A 20395-nucleotide genomic window follows, 5' to 3' on the forward strand; every position below is an offset into this window, starting at 1 on the left:
TAGATAGATAGATAGATAGATAGATAGATAGATAGTTGGATGTTGTGCTGGGTGCTTGAGACAGAACAAGAACTGGAAATTAATAATATACTTTGGATGATTTCCAGTGAGGCAGGATTGGCTTTAACACAAAACAGAACAATTGTTACTAGCTCTTTAAATATAAATATTTATACAAAAGACGAGACCAAGAATTTTGGGAGGGAAGATTAAAGAAGTCTGTAAAACAGCCACCTGTGCCCATCTTGGTCAAAAGATCCTCCCTCCCCCCAAAAGCAATGAGATGAAGTGCACAACCCTTTTACTTATCTGAATGCAGAGAAGGCTATTAACTTATTCACTAAGTCCTTTTCATTTTACCCTATCAGCCCTCCTTTGAAGACATCTGTCGGAAATATTGCCGTGAAGTCAGAAGAATCATCTCCATAGAATGCACACGAGGATCCCTTTCCTTTCGAAAATATATTCAGCCAATTATGGCTCCAGGATTGCAGTCATTTCCATCTGAATGGTGTTTATTGGCCACTGTTATTTCCACCCAAGTGAAGAATAGGGATCGTGCCCTAGGATTTGTGTGTTGGCTGATTTTGCACACTTGTTATTAAGGCACAGCTCTAATTAGCATCATTTGGAAAATTTGTTGTCTGCAAATGAAAGTAGGAGGAAAAAAGAGAGAGGAATGAAAATGGGGGACACAATACAAGGAGGATAATCACCAAGACAGATTGATTTGAAATGGCGTCCTTTTAATAATGGCCAATTTTGGGCAAGGATCTCCTCCCCCCTCCATGAATAGAGAGATGGCAAAAGATAAGTTGTGTTCCATGTAAAAGATGTAGAAAATGGTGGCCACTTGAATTTAACCTAGTCTACTTCTTTTTTATCTCTTACTCAAGGTCTATGTATCCTTACTTATTATTTTTTTTGTAATTCTTTTATTTTGTTAAAAAGGGGAAAGACAATTTGTGTTTAAGGAAAAGAAAGACATCATATCAAGATTGCATTTCTTGTGGTACTCTGGTGGAAGTCAGATAATTTCTCACCAGATCAGCCAGCTCCTTTTTGAGATGGGATTAAAAAAAAAGAAATAAAAATGTTTTATGCTGTTATTTTAGTGTAGCAGTTTGAAATGTTTACAGGGCTTTTTTACCCCCTTCTCACAATTATCTCCTATTCTGCCTGCCACAATTTTATTCTGCCTTATTTCCATGAACAAAATTGGACTATCCCATAAAAAGCCCATTCGATATGGTGTTAGTTGCCTGCCAACATCGTTGAAAGTTTTATTTATTTTTTATTTTAATTCCATTTATATCCCGCCCTTCTCCGAAGACTCAGTGCGGCTTACAAGCTTAGCAGTAGCCTTCATTCTATGTATATGCCTGCTTATTAGGGCTTTCACACACACACCCCCAAGCGGCATTATTACAAAGTCAGCTTAATTGCCCCCAACAATCTGGGTCCTCATTTTACCTACCTCGGAAGGATGGAAGGCTGAGTCAACCTTGAGCCTGGTGGGACTCGAACCTGCACTAATTGCAGGCAGCTGGTGTTACTTAAGAAAGTTCATAGCAGTATAGAAATTATGCTGCTCAAATCAGCAGGCCTGAAAGCTTGTTCGATGACTTTGGGCCAGTCACTCTCTCGTCTGTCTCTGTCTGTCTGTCTATCTATCTATCTATCTATCTATCTATCTATCTATCTATCTATCTATCTATCTATCTATCTATCTATCTATCTATCTATCTATCTATCATCAGTGTTGCTTTCCAAAACAGTGTCAAGTGCTTCCTCAAAATTTCAGCAACAGAAAACAATTTTTTGAGGATTTATGCAGTTCTAATAACTATTATAGTTAAATTGTCTAGGCCAGGGGTCCCCAATCCCTGGTCTGTGGACCGGCACTGAGCCACAGCACGCCTGAAACCGGTCCACGCAAACAAGCAAAGCCCCTTCTGTGGGATGCAGGCAGTGCATGAAACTACACCCTCTCCGATCCACAAAAAAGCCTCTCTCCACGGAACTGGTCCCTGGTGCTCAAAAGTTTGGGGACCTCTGGTCTAGGCTAGTGTTTCTCAAACTTGGCAACTTGAAGATGTGCAGATTTCAACTCCCAGAATGCCCCTGCCAGCCAAGTTTGAAGCTGGCTGGGGAATTCTGGGAATTGGTCCATACATCTTCAAGTTGCCAAGGTTAAGAAACACTGGTCTAGCTCATGAACTGCATTGAGCTAAATATACTTGTGGCAGTTGCTCCATAAGCTGGCTATGATGAGATTTTCCCCAGTTCTATTGCCCATTTTGTCTCCATCAGTCCAACCCAGCAGTGGCGTAGCGTGGGGGGTGCAGGGGGGGCCGGCCGCACCGGGCGCAACATCTGGGGGGGGCGCGCTCGCACTGAGCTGCTCAGGGAGCCCCAAGGGCTGCACAGAGTCGGCTTGGCTCCGCTCTCGAGCTGCTCTTTCTTGCAAAGCGAAACGAGTCCGGCAGGTGAGATGGGCGGCCACATAAACTGAATAAAATAAATAGAAGCGCCCAACTCTCCGCCCAGGCTCAGGCCAACCGCAAGCGCCCCGCAGGCGCCCCAGCAGGCTTGGCCGAGTGAAGACGGACCCGCCGGCCGGCTGGCCTAGCTTCATGCGCATGCGTGGCTTTATTTAGCGGGGCTCACGTGCGAGCTTGAATGCAGCGGCTCTTGCAGGTCGGAGCCCCGCCCAGCCGCCCTCGAGAGGGACCCGGAAGCATCCTGCATGCGCGCGACTCTTCTTGGAAAGTCTACGCCGCTGCGGGGCGCGTCTTTTCGGCGGTGCCATGACGTCACCGGGTTAGGGGGCGCAAATTGCCCCGGGTGCTGACAACCCACGCTACGCCACTGCAACCCAGACGTTGTGTCCGAACAACCATTGTGCAAATTGTTTCTGAGGGGTTCGTGACTATAACTTCCTCTGAGGAGAAATGGATGTGCGATATTTGTCCTCTTCCATTTTCAGACCACCCATTTAACAGATAATTGCTTTTGCCACAGTCATTGTGCGCTTTGCTTTGAACTAGAAAAACACCATTCTCCTGGCACCTAATTCTCAGTTTTTCACCAATTTGGCAGCAGATCAGTTCTCTAAATTAACTCAGCCCTCACCCAGAGCAAGATGAGAGCTGTCACTTGTCCAAGTGAGTCTGAGACACAAATGATTTAAGGGTGACAAATGTTTGGGGGTGTTTGCTGGCATTAGGCTCTCCCCCCCCCCCGTTTTCAGTTGCAATTTACTTTATTATCTGTATAATAACTGGTTTATGCTTAACAGCTAAGCACAAATAACAAGCATCTTGATTAAGACACCATGGAAGAGGGCCAACCAGTAATAAAGTTAAGAAGAAACCTGGATACTTCAAATTAAATGGGTTATCTGCATAATCAGAAGATGGTGGGGAGAGTTAAAATGAGTTCCTTGCTGTCCCTTACCTAGAGCATTTGGAAACTTTATTGCTGGAAAGCTGGAGAATAAGAAACCAAACTGTTCTATTATTTTTTTTCTGTAATGCTTAATTTAATTGATAAGCAAAAGAGCTTGAGGGGGAAATTGTTTCAGGAAAGAGAGTTGTTAATAAGATGCACTGATTTGGTCCCTCAGCACCCTGGTCTATTTCAGAGGAATGGAAAATCCTAATGAACTAGAAGATATCTCACTGACCTGGCCCAAAGTCTCTGGCCTCTTAATGACCTTCATAGCTTGGTCTCCTGGAACACCCAGGGACACTCAGCACTTTAGAGCATCTGGACTTTAATAAGCCCAGGGACCAGCTCATTAAAGCTACTTTTGCAGAAAGAATATTATTGTTACCAAATATAGTATGAGCTCAGAAAGTATGTTATTAGAGGAACTCCTAACATGGAGCCCTTAACAGCACCAGGAAGATACCGTGATGGTGCTAATGAGCTGAGGCCATCCTCCCACTTGCATTTTTTTTTGCGGAAAGAAGGTTAGAAACACGTATTCTTTATTTTTACCAGGTGTCTAAAATAACTACCTTGGTTACACACACCCTGGAGGGACCACAGAGATTTTCGGAGATCGGCTGTAACCATGATACTGGTTTCAAACTGACTGAATGTTTCTGTATCTGTCTATCCATCTATATCTATCCCCTATGATCTATTCTGTCTCTCTGTCTATATCATCCACCCATCCATTTTTTATCATCTCTCTCTCTCTCTCTCTCTTTCTCTCTCCATCCATTCCTTGATTTTTGCCAGCTTTCTGCTCTTTTAATGAAATGAAGTATAAACTATAAAGTAAAATTAGAAGGATGATAACCATGTGGTGGTGGAAAGGAGCAGCATCTCGTAAAGGGCAGCTTCCAGGGACGAGAACTTTAATCGCCATGCTAGCTGGGGAATTCTGGTAGATGAAGCCAAATCTCTTGAGGTTAAGAGGCACTGCTCTAAAATCAGTTAATTTCCCAGAATGGGAAATTTGGGGTGTACATAGATCTCATAGGCATTCTTAGAAAACAAAGTTGGTGAGTGGCTACAGCTTTGTTTATAAATGCACCTACCTTCCAGAACAAGAACAAGAAAATAGGAAGGTAAATTAGGCCGTGATAATGAGTATCTTGAGATACAAGATAAAATGGGCAGAGAGGGATAATTTTACTAGAAAGGGTATGGAGTGGTGGTGGTGGAGTAGTAGTGTCAAAAAGTCAAGATGGTGTCCACAACCATGGAATTGATGCATTATAAAAAACAGTAGTAGACTTTTATCACATCAACATGGCTATCACCTTGATATTTTTGATTATTGATATTCCTTCCTGAGGATACCCCTGTTTAGCCCATTTTCTCATGGATGACCATGCCCATTTTGAAACTCTTGGATGAATAAAAAATATCTCATCTCCCCCACAGCCATGTTATTGAACTTAGGTTGGGTCCAACCTTCTGTTTGATTCTTACTTAGAAAAGCCATTTCTAAACTCTCAGGACTAGGGGAATACAGGTATTTCACAATTTACAAACACAATTGAGCCTAAAATTTCTGTTGCTAAGCAGGAGAGTTGTTAAGTGAATTTTGCCTCATTTTAGGACCTTTATTGTCACCATTAAACAAATCACTGCAGGTAAGTTAGTAGCCTGGTTGTTAAGTGAATCTGGCTTGCCCATTGACTTTGCTTGTCAGAATGTCACAAAAGGGGATCACATAACTCTGGACTCTACATCCGTCATAAATATGAGCCAGTTGCCAAGCATCTGAATTTTGATCATGTGATCATGGGGATGCTGCAATGATCATAAATATGAAAAGTCACATTTTTCAATGCTATTGTAACTTTGAACAGTCACTAAATGAACTGTTGTAAGTTGAGGGTTACCTGTATATCTGTGAATGTGCATGTACAGATGGGTGTGATGGTTGTCATGGTTCTTACAGATGAAAACCTTCAAAAGAACTTTGAGGCATTGTTTACCTAAAAGAATCTTTTATTCGAGAAGTATAATATTAGCACTTACATCGTTGAAACCAAAAACTGAATTCCCCTCCCCTGGGCACCTAGTATCAAAGCACAATTCCCTCCTCCAATTAACAGTCATAAATCACATTCCCCAATTAGTTTGAAGTGCGGGCTTCCTCTCTAGCTCTCCAGCTGGCCAATTCTTTATTAGCTCTAAGTTCAGTAACCTTGATTCCCACACTAAATTTAGTGTTGTTATGTCTAGCTGAACTCTCATTCGCATCCCCCCTTCCCAGCATCATCTAACTCTAAAAGTGAAAGGGAAAAATGGCTACATTTCCATCTGTTGTCAGTGCAAAAACATCCAATGTTAGCAGCATTGACAATGGAAGGAATGGTGCTTTCTTTGCAAAACAAGCCATTTTCCTTTTTTAATTTTTCCCCCCAACATGAAATGCAAATTATGAAACCTCTCTAAGTACTGTGTGCTGGTGCCTTGCCAACTCTGTTAGTTATGGTCTTCTTGGAGACAATAAATAATGCCTGCTTGGCAAGGGCATGTATCTGTGAGTAATTCACAGAAGCACCGAAACCCCTCACCCATTTTGATCCTGTATTTGTCTGCAACATTGTTTTCTACCTTTCTCTTCAAGGTTTATTTGCTTAACTATAGCTTGGACTTGGCCGTCAGTTTCTTTTGCTGCTTGGAGATGCTGCTGCGATTGTGTGTCTCTATTTCCTTCTCCTTTGGTTGGGAAGGAAGTGATGTGTAAATCCTTCTCACATCCAGATTAGCCTGAACCCCCAATGATCGGTTCAATAGAAAGGTGAAGCTATTGTAGAGGCTGCAAGGAGAGATTTTGGAGGAAATGGCCTTCTTGCCTGGTTATAGATACAAATCACACATCAAATGTTTTGAGGGATTTATTTTCCTCATCAAACTATTCACTGGAAACTCTCAGAAGTGGGATGCATTTATCTGAGAGCTTTTATGGAGTTTTCCCCTCAGGAAGATACTTACATTTGCAGAGACCAACTTTTCATTTTTGTAGAGACTTCCCCCTCCCCTTCCCCCCTCCTCCCTCCTCCTCCTCCTCCTCCTCCTCCTCCTCCTCCTCCTCCTCCTCCTCCTCCTCCTCCTCCTCCTTCTTCTTCTTCTTCTTCTTCTTCTTCTTCTTCTTCTTCTTCTTCTTCTTCTTCTTCTTCTTCTTCTTCTTCTTCTTCTCAGCCGACCTCTTTCAATTGGCAGGAACAATTCATCTTAGCTATTTTGTTGTGCAGCGTGAACAGAAGGAGCCAAGTTATTAATAATTTTATTTATTTATTAAATCTATATGCCGCCCTCTCACTATCAAGCAACTCTGGGCAGCTTACAAGAATATAAAAAGACAATGCAATATGTTAAGAAATTAAAAACATTCAGCATTAAGAATTAAATATTAAAAATTAACCAAGAAGTGGATGTGTATGGAGATTCTTAATCATCCAGGTCATGGTTGTCTCAAATGTGCTTTGCAACTGGGTTTTCTTGGGTTTTTTTTTCCTTTGAAAATGTTTCACTTCTCATCCAAGAACTGTAGAAGCTTCTCGGATGAGAAGTGAAACATTTTCAAAGAAAATAAATCTAGAAAGTCCAGTTGCCCTTTGAAAAGCACCTTTGGGATAACCAAGTGCTGGATTAAAAAAGGGACCAATACTGGATGGAGATGGAACCTTCTCCTAATCTATTAAGCAGTTCCAGAGAGGAACATCCCCCTCAGACCCCCCCTCAAGCTAATTCAATCAGAATAGAGATAGAAGGGATTGGCAGAAACCTTTCTGCCAATTTTGAAACAATTGGCAATCTTTGCCAATTGGCAAAGCCAAGTTTTTAGGTCTTTTGGGAAGCTAAGAGGGTGGAGGCAGATCTCACCTCAAGGGGCACGGTGTTCCAAAGGATTGGAGCCACAGCAGAAAAGCCTCTTTTCCTGGATCCCACCCACTAAAATTCTTTAGATGGCATGGTCCACAGCAAGCCCATTCTGCTGGAAGTGATTGGGCTGGCCAATCCCACTCACATACCCTGGATCCATGCCATAAAGGGCTTTACAGCTGATAACCAATATCTTGAATTGGGCCCAGAAGCAAACTGGCAACCAGTGGTAGTTCACGTAGCAGTGGTGTTTCATGGACCTTTCTAGAGGCCCCAAGATTTGCTTGCACTGCTGCATTCTGTCCCAGGTGTAGCTTCCAAATACTCTTTGGAAATAATAATAATCTTTGAGGTTTTCTGGGTTAGACGTGGTGTAATGGGTGCAGGAAAATGGGGCTCTGTTTTCTACATCCAATTTTGCTCTGCTGGGAACCCTAAAGTTGCCCTGGAGAAGTGACAAAGAAGACGAGGACCCTTGTCAATCATGGAGGGGTGGCAGTCCTTCCATTTGATCTGAGAAAGCCCTTCAAACCAAGAAACACTGGCTGCATTTATGCGGCCAGCCAGAAGCCACCAACAATCCAAAATAAGCACTAACTAGCAACTTCTGAACAACACGGATGGAACTGGGTGAGAATGATCCCCTCTTTATAACAATTGTTTTAAATTATGAGGAGACTAAAAATAATTTAAATAACAAAAATGAGCAACTCTCCAACTTAAACTTACAAGCAAAAAACATTCAGAAAATGACCATAAAGAATGAACTAGAAACTGAGAAACCAAAGGAAAAAAATAGAGGAAACTGACATAAAGATAGAGGATTCGAAAGAAGAAACCAACAGACAGGTACAGATAAATAAAAATTTGGAAGACCCAGATTTTAATTTTAATTTTAATTTTAATTTTAATTTTAATTTTAATTTTAATTTTAATTTTAATTTTAATTTTAATTTTAATTTTAATTTTAATTTTAATTTTAATTTTAATTTTAATTTTAATTTATTTTAATTTTAATTTTAATTTTAATTATTTTAATTTTAATTTTAATTTTAATTTGTTTAATTGTGGGCTAGTCTTATTTAATTCTATTTTAAAGTGTACTTATTTGTATTGTTTTAACTCGCCCTGTAAACCGCCCTGAGTCCTTCGGGAATAGGGCGGTATATAAAATCAATTAAATAAATAAATATAACACCAGAAATAGGAAAGACATTTTACTTTTCAAGACTTCAGATCATATTTGAGGACAAGGAAGAAGAATTGATAGAATAGATGAACTGTTAGGAAAAATGCTGAAAACTGGGGAACAAGAAAATAAAAGAGAAACTGAAGGAGAAAGAAAATGGAGGGTGTTTAATGAATGCAAATGGATTAAGCATTTTTACAAAAAACACTTTAATTAAATTGTCTTTTTTTATTCCAAATAATATATACAGAAACAGAGGAAGAAATACTTGGTGACTTAAATGTCCTGACTTGCAAAGTTATTTGGCAAAGGAAGAAAGCTAGAGTAAAACTGAAGAAAATAGAGGTCCTGACTAATTAGATGACCTATTATGCCATCTAATGGATGTTTGAATATGATTAAAAGAATAGACAATTGTTAGAAATAAAAGGACCATTATAAAATAGAAGGATGTGATTTGTAACTAGGATAACATAATTTTCTATCTGATGGGACATATGAAAATATTAAGAGGGTCGGTATAAGGGAAGCTTTTAGTTACCCAAATCTAATTAATTATGAGAAAAATGATAATTGATAAAGTTATTTTGAATATTGATGGGAAATTAAAACTGAGGAAAAAAACCCAGGATGCTGACTGAATAAGGGAACTCTGACTGCAAATACATTTGAGATATGTTTTGGCTAGAGAAGATATTATAAACTTATATTAGTGACACCAGTGCTTTTTTTGTAAAAGAAAAAGGTGCCGGAACTCACACACGTCATACAACCTGCCTTGCCTACCCTACAAGGTTCCATCCAAAAAAGGTGCCGGAACTCCGTTCTGAGCGTTCTATGAGAAAAAAAAAGCCCTGAATGACACTATGTATAACATTAGAAACATGTGATGAATATGTTTATATTTAATTGTATAGGTATTAATAGCAGTAAGAATTATACTTGCATAATGGGGAAAAATGATTATTATTGAAAAAAGAGAGGACCAGGGAAATACTGAGGGGTATAGTATTGGATACTTTGAGTGAGTTAATATACACCACTGAATGATAAAGGAACCCAGACACCGAGTTGTTTATTAAGTACTTATGATGGTAAAACTTGAAATTAATAAAATATTTGCAAAAAAACAAAAAACAAAACAAATAATAATAATCTTTTTTTTATTAAAGAGTTTTACAAAAACAAAGTTTTACAATATATCCCCAAATCCCCCCCACCCCAAACCCACCCACTTCCTCCCCCCCACTTCCCAGAGCTAAATACAGGATTATAGTTATAATAATCATATTCTAAATAAAAATTATGCATAATATACAATTAACCCAATTCATAATGTGCTTTAACTCCCCTTTAACATAACTACAAACAAAGTACCAATAACAATATCCCACTAAAATCTACTCATAAGCTAAATGGAACTTTTTAGTCCCATATTTGTTCTGAATATAATCTATCCATCTCCTCCAAACTGAAATATATCTTTCCTGTGAATGATCTTTCAAGTAAGCAGAAAAATAATAATCTTTGAAGGATTGCTTCTCCCTATATAAAATATCCTGTAATATTCAGAAAGTCTGTTACATCTGACAAAGAGGTTTGGTGGTTGGGAAGGCTGGAGCAAGGTTTTCCTGTGAAAACTTCCTAGTTCACAACTTTTATCCCAAGAAAAGTTAGATTAGTTCTCTCCCTGATGAGTTTTAAACAGGGAGATTACTTTTTATTCTTCCTGGCTTTTCAAACTGGTTTTTAAAGACCAACGGTAGTTAACTTTGCTCTTAATATTCTGCTTCAGTTCTCTCTGGCTATTTTGGTTTTGCAAATTACCTCGGAGACTGTTTCTATGCTGGAAAATTAATATAGGAATGTTGTAATAAATAAATAAGGGAAATTAATGAGGCAAATTTATCTGTTGTTGACAAAGTTGCATTGAAAGTTACCTTGAAATTAGGTAAGACAAATGCCTATTGGTGACTATGGAAATAGAGCAACTTAATCCAAAGACAGCAGGAGAATCACTGCTTACAAGGGCCAGCATTTTCCATCTGTCTCCTGTTTAAGTTTACCCCAAATTCTTAGTAAGAATGGCTTATTGCAGGGGTGTCAAACTCAATTTCATTGAGGGCCACATCAGCATTGTGGTTGCCCTCGGGGGGCTGGGTGGGTATGGCCAGGGTGGTTACGGCCTACTGGGTGGGCGTGGCTACAGTGCGTATGGCCTACTGGGTGGGCATGGCCAGCTCTACATCATTGGCATCAAGGGTGACTATGGGGGCCTGGACAGGAGTGGGACAGATCTGAGGGTCTCTGGCAGAAGGAGGGTCTCTGGGCCAGGGCCAAGGCAGTGGGGGCCGTTCCCTCACTGTTTCCAGGATGGCTTCACGTGCCACATGAAACCACTTCGCGGGCCGGATCCGGCCCCCGGGCCTTGTGTTTGACATGTCTGGCTTATTGTATGAAGCTGAATTATTCATCCTCGATTAATATGGTAGCTTGTGACCACCGAGAATATCATACCAAATTGGTTGTTGTGCTTTTGGTGGGCATGGATTTTATCGGGATTTTGCCTACTACACAGGGAGGACAGAGTTGAGCTATTATAAAGAGGGAAGAGTTGAAGGAGAAAAATTAAAGTTGTCCTGGATTTTGCCAAAAAGTAATTGATTAAATACATTTACTTGATTGCTGCCCGTGTATGTGATAATTACTTTTCCCCCTTTGGGGTAATAAATTTATAGTTCAGTGAAAACTTCAGGAAGGACTCTTAGGCTCTACCGCTAAGTCTTGGTTTAAGCTGCATCATTGGAATAAAAGATACAGATGAAAGGTGTACTTTTAATATGCCCTTAGATTAAGCAGGCAGACAAATTACTTTTCGTGAAATTATTCTCCAAATCTTTACAGGTATGTTAGCATTAGATACTCCAAGTAAGGAGAAGATGACAACATTGGAGAACATGGAAACCACAGCTTAACCACAGCTTAACCACAGCCTTCATTACTGCCAGCAAACTGAAGAGAGAGAGAAAGAAGGTCATGTTCTTTAAATGAAAGGCAATCTCAAATGTTAGTAATGGAAGAAAAGAAAGGTTCCATGCAAAGAAAAGAAACAAGTGGTTGGTTTCTGCCCTTAGCATGCAATTGAGAAGGAAACGGATAAGACCATACTTGGAATATTGCACCCAGTTTTGGTCCACGAATATAAAAAAGATGTTGAGACTTTAGAAAGATTGCAGAGAAGAGTAACAAAGGTGATTAGGGGACTGAAGGCTAAAACATATAAAGAACAGTTGCAGGAATTGGGTTTGTCTAGTCTAGTAAAAAAGAAGGATTGGGGTACCTTGATAGCAGTCTTTCAATATCTAAGGGGCTGCCACAAAGACATGGGGGCCAACTTATTCTCCAAAGCACCTGAAGGTAGGACAAGAAGCAATGGATGGAAACTAATTAACGAGAAAAGCAACCTAGAACTAAGGAGAAATTTCCCAACAATGAGGACAATTAACCAAATGGAATGGCTTGTCTTCAGAAGTGTGGTGCTCCATCACTGAACATTTTTAAGAGACTGGACAACCATTTGTCTGAAATGGTATAGGGTTTCCTACTTGAGCACGGGGCTGGACTAGAAGACCTCCAAGTTCCCTTCCAACTCTGTTATTCTGTTCTTTTTCAGTAGAGCTCATGTGAACATGATTTAACTGACTATCCCAGCTATTTCGATCTTGGACCCTTAGGGGATATCCTTCCAAGCTAGTGAATTTTTCCTGGCCAACAAAATGTTATTGATGTCCAAATGTATAATCTATCTTACTGCCTTCATTTTTTTAAAAAAAAACAATTTTATCTAACTATTCATAACTTCCAAAGACTTTCATTTGGCTTAAAGTGTCAAAGTTGACCTTGGTTTTCTAATCAAGGCTGGAAGAATATAAATTGCTCTTTTCAAAAATGTAGAAGAAAAGCCACAATGTTGAATTTATCCATCTGGCTCAAAGATTTGGATTGCTGCATTCTTAAAAATCAGCCCCATACCTGTGATGCAGAATTGGTATTGCCCTCCTGTGTTTTCCCAGCAAGATCTTCATTTTTTTTAGCAGTTCCATGTTGATTGTGCTGAGTATCTTTTTCCCCCCCCCGTCTTTCATGTAAAGGCGCCCATAGAACTTGGCTGGCATGGATGGCAGATTTTTTTCCTCACACTCATAATTTCATAAGGTCTTAGCTATATTTGCATGTTAGCATGGAAATAGTTTGATGAAATAAGAGATAAATCACTTTAGTTTGCCTTTGTAGTCAGACTGATATGCAAACCTGAAAATTAGTTCTCATTTGAAATCACATGTTTTTGAATGTAGTGCCATTTTAAACATAAGTACACACACACACACACACAAAGACGTATAAAGACACCCCACCCACAAACACAGTGCATAACTCTAGGGAAACTGGTTGCAAAAATTTGCATATTGGGCAAACTATTTTGGAAATAAGTGCCCTAAACTAAAAGCATACAAAGAATAGGAAAACCAAAAATAAGCTTCAGTTTGGTGAACTTGATCTGACTTGGAGATCTGCAAAAAATTAAAATAATGATTGACTTTTCAAAATAGCACCACCAAGGAAAATTGGAATCCTCCCAATTTGGTAAAACTTTCCTCCAACCATCTTCAGATAATTTTTAAAAAACTTGTTTTTCTCCCCAAGCTCTGAGATAGGTATTGGTATATCCATCTGAGGTTTCTTCCCCCCCCCACTATGTATTTTTTTCTATTATCTGAGATTCCTTCCTTCCTTCCTTCCTTCCTTCCTTCCTTCCTTCCTTCCTTCCTTCCTTCCTTCCTTCCTTCCTTCCTTCCTTTTGTCTGCTTTTAAAAGTATTATCTTTGTTTTAATTTTATACTGCCCAGCCCTAGGGTAGTGAGTTGGGGCAGCTTTATACATTGACATTATATATTTTGTAATATATAGAAATGAGAAACTGCGGTAGACTTATTGACTCATCCTGACATAAAATCAATCATTGTTATTCCTGGTGGTGCTGTGTTGTTCTGTGTGGCTGAAAAAGAAGCTCTCTCAGTAGCATTTGCCCTGGTCATGAAGGGAAAGAGACTATGACGGTCAAATTCTGCTTCTCGTTGTTTCAGAGGTCATTGTAGGAACAGAATACTTGACTAAATTGGGCTTTTATTAGATACATCAGGGTTGCTTCTTCAGTAATTATGAGTATGGGAAAAAAAAACCTGAATGTGAGTGAATGAAATTTATGGATTTATCCATCCCTGTTAACATTAACATATTTGGATAATTTTAATTTTATTTATTTATTTTAATCCCATTTATATCCTGCCCTTCTCCGAAGACTCAGGGCGGCTTACAATTTAAGCACAAACCAATGTGCTTAGCAATAGCCTTCATTCTATGTATATGCCTGCTTATTAGGGATTATGAGGGATTATCTCCATATTCCACCTCAAAAGGACGATAAAGACAACCAATGTTATTTATTTTTGTATCTTTCACTCAAGAGATTCCAGGAAGTATATTTGTAATATGTTTATTAAATTTCAAGGCCAAATATTAAAATACAATCTAACCTAAAAGGGAAAAAAGGAAAGGGAGTAAGAGAGCAATTTAAAAGGGACAAAAATGCATCAAACAAATTTATCACAAAAATGATCTCTGACTTTTGTTAGGTACAGAGATAATAACCACAACAACTGCCAAGTTTAAACAAATAATGCCAGTGTTTAAAAATATTCTAAAATAATAATCAACTTTCTAAAAACCAGTATTCATAATGTACTCTTTTCTTAATTTTAATCTAAAACATAATATATGCGCACTGATGATGTTTCCTAGTTTGGTAATGAAATGTCTGCAAGAAAACAACCAAGCTCAGATAGCACCAAGAATCCCTCAGTTCAACCCTGAGCCACAAATGTTCTCCTCTATTGGTAACATAATAAATTGTCAAATATAGATAATGTTATATTTAGAAACTACAATATTGCTCTAGTCAAATCTGACCCAATCCTCAAAATGCAAAATGAAAAGGGGGCTATAAGTGCATAGCCACAGCTAGCAAATAGCTTCCTCAAAAAGTTTGGTTGCTTAAGCATGTACAATCTTGTCTTAAATTTCTTAAATAATTATTACACGTATGAAGAGTAGTTAATTGCTTATATTTATTTATTTATTTAATTTAATTTAATTTAATTTGTATACCGCCCTTCTCCCGAAGGACTCAGGGCGGTGAACAGGGCAATAAATACCAAAATACAAAAATTAAAAACAGATTAAACCATAGTGCCCAAATACAATAAATAAATTACTTAAAAACAATAATTAAAATTACTTACAGTCACTTTAAATCACATTTAATTTTTTTTTTGGCTCTGCCTACTTTTTTGAAATGTTTCATTGGCATACCATTCAAAAGCTAAATAACACCTTTGGCTTATAAAAAATATATAAAAAGGAAACATCTTTTTGGGATTTTACTTTAGTCTTCTACAGTTTGAGAACCTGTATATATTTTGGACTGTGTATCCATTGATTGTTTTGACTGGCAATTAATGCCATTCATTGCTACAATTTTTAAATAAACTATTATTTCAGTTTTCTGATTGAAATTTATAGCAGGAATTGAGGTTGGCCAAGGCTATCCTATTAGTTCCTAGTATTACGAGAGAAAGGAAAAAAAATAGCATTTAAATAAATATTTATTCCATTAATGTTAGGTTCTTTCTTTTTAATCTTCATAGATGTGGGTGTTTTCTTCCTAATCAGTTTTCTAAAGTATTATTTCAGATAGAAGCATAATCATTAGTATTAAACTACTTTTATTCAACATGATCCATACTACAACATTGTTTTTTGACATGCCATCAGCAGCTCATCCAGAAAGAAATAATGCAGAGTTTAAATGATAATTTTGTAATTGTATTTATATTTGCTGCAAAGGAAATTAGAAGCTTCTTCTTCCTAATTTTTCTTTCTTTCTTTCTTTCTTTCTTTCTTTCTTTCTTTCTTTCTTTCTTTCTTTCTTTCTTTCTTTCTCTCTCTCTCTCTCTCTCTCTCTCTCTCTCTCTCTCTCTCTCTCTTTCTTTCCTTCCTTCCTTCCTTCCTTCCTTCCTTCCTTCCTTCCTTCCTTCCTTCCTTCCTTCCTTTTTTATTTCTCTCTCAATCAATCATGAATCAGTATCTTAAACTTTACATCTCTCACAGACATTACACATTTCTCATGTCATTTGTTCAAAAAGAAACTAAACTTAAGTAATTTCTGTATGACATACAATTTTTCACCTGGCTTCATTTGTTCAGTAATACCATTTAAGTAATCTGCATAGTAATTTAAGAAATGCCTTGTGAGGACTGCCAATAATAATAGTAGTCTCTTATTACTTCTGGAACAGGAAATAAACATGCAGTAAAAATTAGACTGGTAGATTGAAAGGGGGATCCAATCCATGTTTGGGTTAGATGCTAGTGAGAAAGAGACCAAAAATGTAAGTCCATAAAGACCATCAGCCTGAACAAGTAGGAAAAAAAGTAAGGTGGGTATTTTGTCGGTGTTTAGCAAACTTGTTTATTGAACATTATGCAAAGACAGGTGTTAGCTTTATCAAATTGAAGACAGATCTATTTCATGATTAACTGCAGTATTTAATGATAACAACCTCAGGCACAAACTGTTGAGATAATCTGCCATTACGGAAGTATCAAGAAGGAAATACTAAAAGACATTTTATGCAAGGTATCCACATATTATTATTGAAAGTAACTTTTTTATAGTTTTGATGAAAATCAGTGCCAAAATTTGGCAAATTTCTCACAAACTTGAGAAACTGAAGCATACTGATGAGTTTGTTACTTGGAGGAGGTGTTTATATATACAGGTTCTTTGGCAATATACATAGCACAACAGTTTAAACAAAAAATTGGAAACTTTTTGATTTCTAAGAATATTTGCAGTCATCTAATCCCCAACCATACCATGCTATTTTAGTTTGCCACTATGTGATTCCATGCACTAATAATTGACAAATATGAAACATCTTGGAAAAACTGCAATGTAGATAGACATATTTTATTTCTAGCTCATTATGTTTGCTTCTATTAATTAATGAATCTTATGCCTTTATTTTTCCAAAAGCTCAAAATGATCTCTGATTGTATAACAACTGTGAATTTATAATATTTGAAAAGATAGTGACTGCTGACAAATTTAATGAGCTAACCAAGATCTTGCTAACAAGAATGAAACTATGAACTCGCTGCCTCTAAAACCTGTCATATTGGATAGTTATTTGAAGTGGCAATTCAAGGAATTTAAATAAATTAGTCTTCTCTACCACCATCAGTTCTGGTCTAGCTTGTGCGTTGAATACCAAACAAACAATGAGTATCAGGACAAAATTTTCATGTCAAAATGCAATGAGTTTCAAAGCAGCTGAGTAACAAGGTACCATTGTACCTTTAAACTTATAAATGGAAGTTGTCCATCTTTTGGAGCTATTCTTGGCCTTGAGCATCCTGAAGTCAGTAGATTCTTGACTTTGGACAAGTTACATATCATAAAATGGGTGGGAAATCTGCTTTGAGGAACACAAAATTTTTTGGAATCTGACATCATCACGTACCAGACAATCAGGAAAAGAAGCACAAGCTGTCAAGCTGCCACCTGTATTGGAACAGATTGGCTGGGCATGTCTCCAGTACTAGTCTAGGAAAGCAGCAGAGAGGGAAGCATCTTCCCAAGTGATTCTTACAGACTTGAATGCAGTCAGAGCTGTTAGCTGGATACCACTACAGGATGAGATGGATTTAGCCTTCTGTTCACTGGAGTGCAATGAAGCAGAAACCACCCAGTGTTTTCATGAATAACTCTTTTTGGAATTTGCCAGCTGGCAGCTTTGTAGAAGGCCATGTCAGCTTCCAGCCAACTCTCTGGGTACCTAAAGCCTTCAGGAGCTTCAGCTAATACCTCCAGTTTACAATGATACTGTAAAAGAGGAAACAAAGGGCTATTCACAGAGCATTGAAGAGCAGGCATATCTTATTTCCTGAATTGAACTGGGGCACTAGACACAAGAGACGCCATCCAAGTCTGCTAAACTGAGTTGGACTTTGGCCATCAACTGTAATGGGATGGGGATTGCACCCATATTTGTTTCCGCTTAGCAAGGTTGTTTGGCATGGATACAGACATCATGTGGCAATGTCTTGGCACAGGAATCCAACCTACAGTAGTTTAGGAGTGTAAGGAGCAATTCAACTTTTGAGTTGAAGTTCCACAAAATCAGTTCTATATCCCCCATGCTTTCAGAAGTTAAGGATCTTTGCTCACCTTGGCTGTTATTTTAAGGTAGAGGTCAGTAGTACAAGGTCAGAATAAAACCAATGCTGTAGGTGGAAAAACAGGAAAGCATTGGCAGAAGCCATATATCTATAGTATCCAATTTAAAAGTTAGTTTAGAACAGGGGTTTCCAAACTTGGCAACTTTAAGACTTGTGGACTTCAGTTCCCAGAATTCCCCATGCCTGATGGGGAATTTTGAGAGTTGAAGTCCACAGGTTTTAAAGTTGCCAAGTTTGGAGACCCCTATTTTAGAGCTGTGTTTCTTAAACTTTTTGTTCTTAGGACCCTTCCCCAGTTTTAGAAATGATGGAGGACCCCAAAAGAGCTTCTGTTTATCAATATTTACCATATTAAAAATTAAGATGGACACTTCTGTACAATATTTATGTGAAAATAACACTATTAAACCCATTTGATGTTAACATGAACATTTTCCAAGAAATACCCTATATATTTTAGCAAATAAAAAATAATGAGAAGAGTGACATTGTTTTTTTTATTTTTGCAAATATCTTAGGATAGAATAGAGCTGGAAGGGACCTTGGAGGTCTTCTAGTCCAGCCCCCCCACTTAAGCAGGAGAACCTATACCATCTCAGAGAAGTGACTGTCTAGCCTCTTCTTAAAAATCTCCAGTGATGGAGCACCCACAATTTCTGGAGGCAAGCTGTTCCACTGGCTAATTGTCCTCTCTGTAAGGAAGTTTCTCCTTAATTCTAGGTTGCTTCTTTCTTTGATCAGTTTCCAACCATTGTTTCTTGTCCTGCCCTCTGGTGCTTTGGAGAATAACATGACACCCTCTTCTTTGTGGCAGCCCCTCAAGTACTGGAATACTGCTATCATGTCTCCCCTATTTCATCTTTTCTTTAGACTGGCCAGACCCAAGTCCTGCAGCTGTTCTTCATATGTTTTAGACTCCAGGCCTTTGATCATCTTAGTTGCTCGTTTCAATTTTTTCCAAACTCTCAACATCTTTTTTGTGATATGGTGACCAAAATTGGCTGCAGTATTCCAGGTGTGGTCTAACTAGGGTTTATAAAGCAGTACTAATACTTCATGTTATCTTGATTCTATGCCTCTGTTTATACAACCCAGGATTGTATTAGCTTTTTTGGTTGCTGCTGCACACTGCTGGCTCATAGTCAAGTGACCATCTACTAGAACTCCAAGGTCCCTGTCACAGTTACTGTTTTTAAGCCAGGTCTTGTCCAGTCTGTACTTGTACCTTTGATTTTCCTGCCTAAATGTAAAACTTTGCTTTTCTCCACATTGAACCTTATTTTGTTGGACAGGGCCCATTGTTTAAGTTTGTCAAGATCTTTTTGGATCCTGAGTTTGTCTTCTGGGCTGTTGGCTACACCTGCCAGTTTGGTGTCATCTGCAAATTTGATGAGTTCCTCTTCAATTTCTTCATCTAAGTCATTAATGAAGATATTGAAGAATACTGGGCCTAAGACAGAACCTTGTGGTAACCCACTGCTTACTTCTCTCCATGTGGATGTAGTGCCATTGAGGACTACTCATTGAGTACGGTTTGTCAGCCAGCTACAGATCCAACTGGTGGTGATGTTGTCTATTCCACTTTTTTCTAGCTTACCAAGGAGTAGGGTGTGGTCTACCTTATCAAATGCCTTATTGAAGTCTACGTACATTAGGTCCACAGTATTTCACTGGTCTATTAGTTTAGTCACTTTATCAAAGAATGAAATAAGATTGGTTTGGTATGCTCTGTTTTTGACAAACCCATGCTGGCTACTAGTTATAACTTAGTTTGCTTCTAGTTGTTCACAGATCTGTTTTTTGATTATCTTTTCCAGGATCTTCCCAGGTATTGATGTTAGACTGATTGGTCTGTAGTTTCCCAGGTCTGTCCCCCCCCCCTTTCTTAAAGATGGGAACCACATCAGCCCTTTTCCAATCCTCAGATATTTCCCCGGTGTTCCAGTATTTTTGAAAGATATGGTGAAATGGTTCTGAGGTAACATCTGCCAGCTCCTTCAGAACTCTGGGATGCAATCTGTCGGGTCCTGGTGATTTATATTCATCAAGGTTGGATAGGTGTTCTCTTACCATTTGCTTGCTTATTTTAATTTTTGTTTCTAATTTATTTTTTGCAGTGGGTTTTTTGGTGTGTTGGGCTATAGTTTCTTTTTGTGTGAAGACTGATGCAAAGTATGAGTTAAGCAGCTCCACTTTCTCCCTGATTTCTGTTGCAAGTCTTTGTTTGTTCTGAGTCTGAGCCTTTGCTTTACCTGACTTCAGTATCTGGAAAATAATTTTAGTTTTGCAAATACCTGAGATGGACTTTGGGCCTTGGAAACACTTTAGGAAACAGTAGGCCAGAAGATACAAGGAAATAATACATAAGATGCACAAATTCTACATAAATGCATGGAAACTAATTCAAAATAAGCCAACCATCGAGGGTTGGTAATGCAATTCCCATTGATGCCAAATGATTTACTACATGATTTAATGTCCTCTCAT

This window comes from Vipera berus (assembly GCF_964194415.1).
Source record: "Vipera berus genome assembly, chromosome: 2".
NCBI classification, from domain to species: domain Eukaryota; kingdom Metazoa; phylum Chordata; class Lepidosauria; order Squamata; family Viperidae; genus Vipera; species Vipera berus.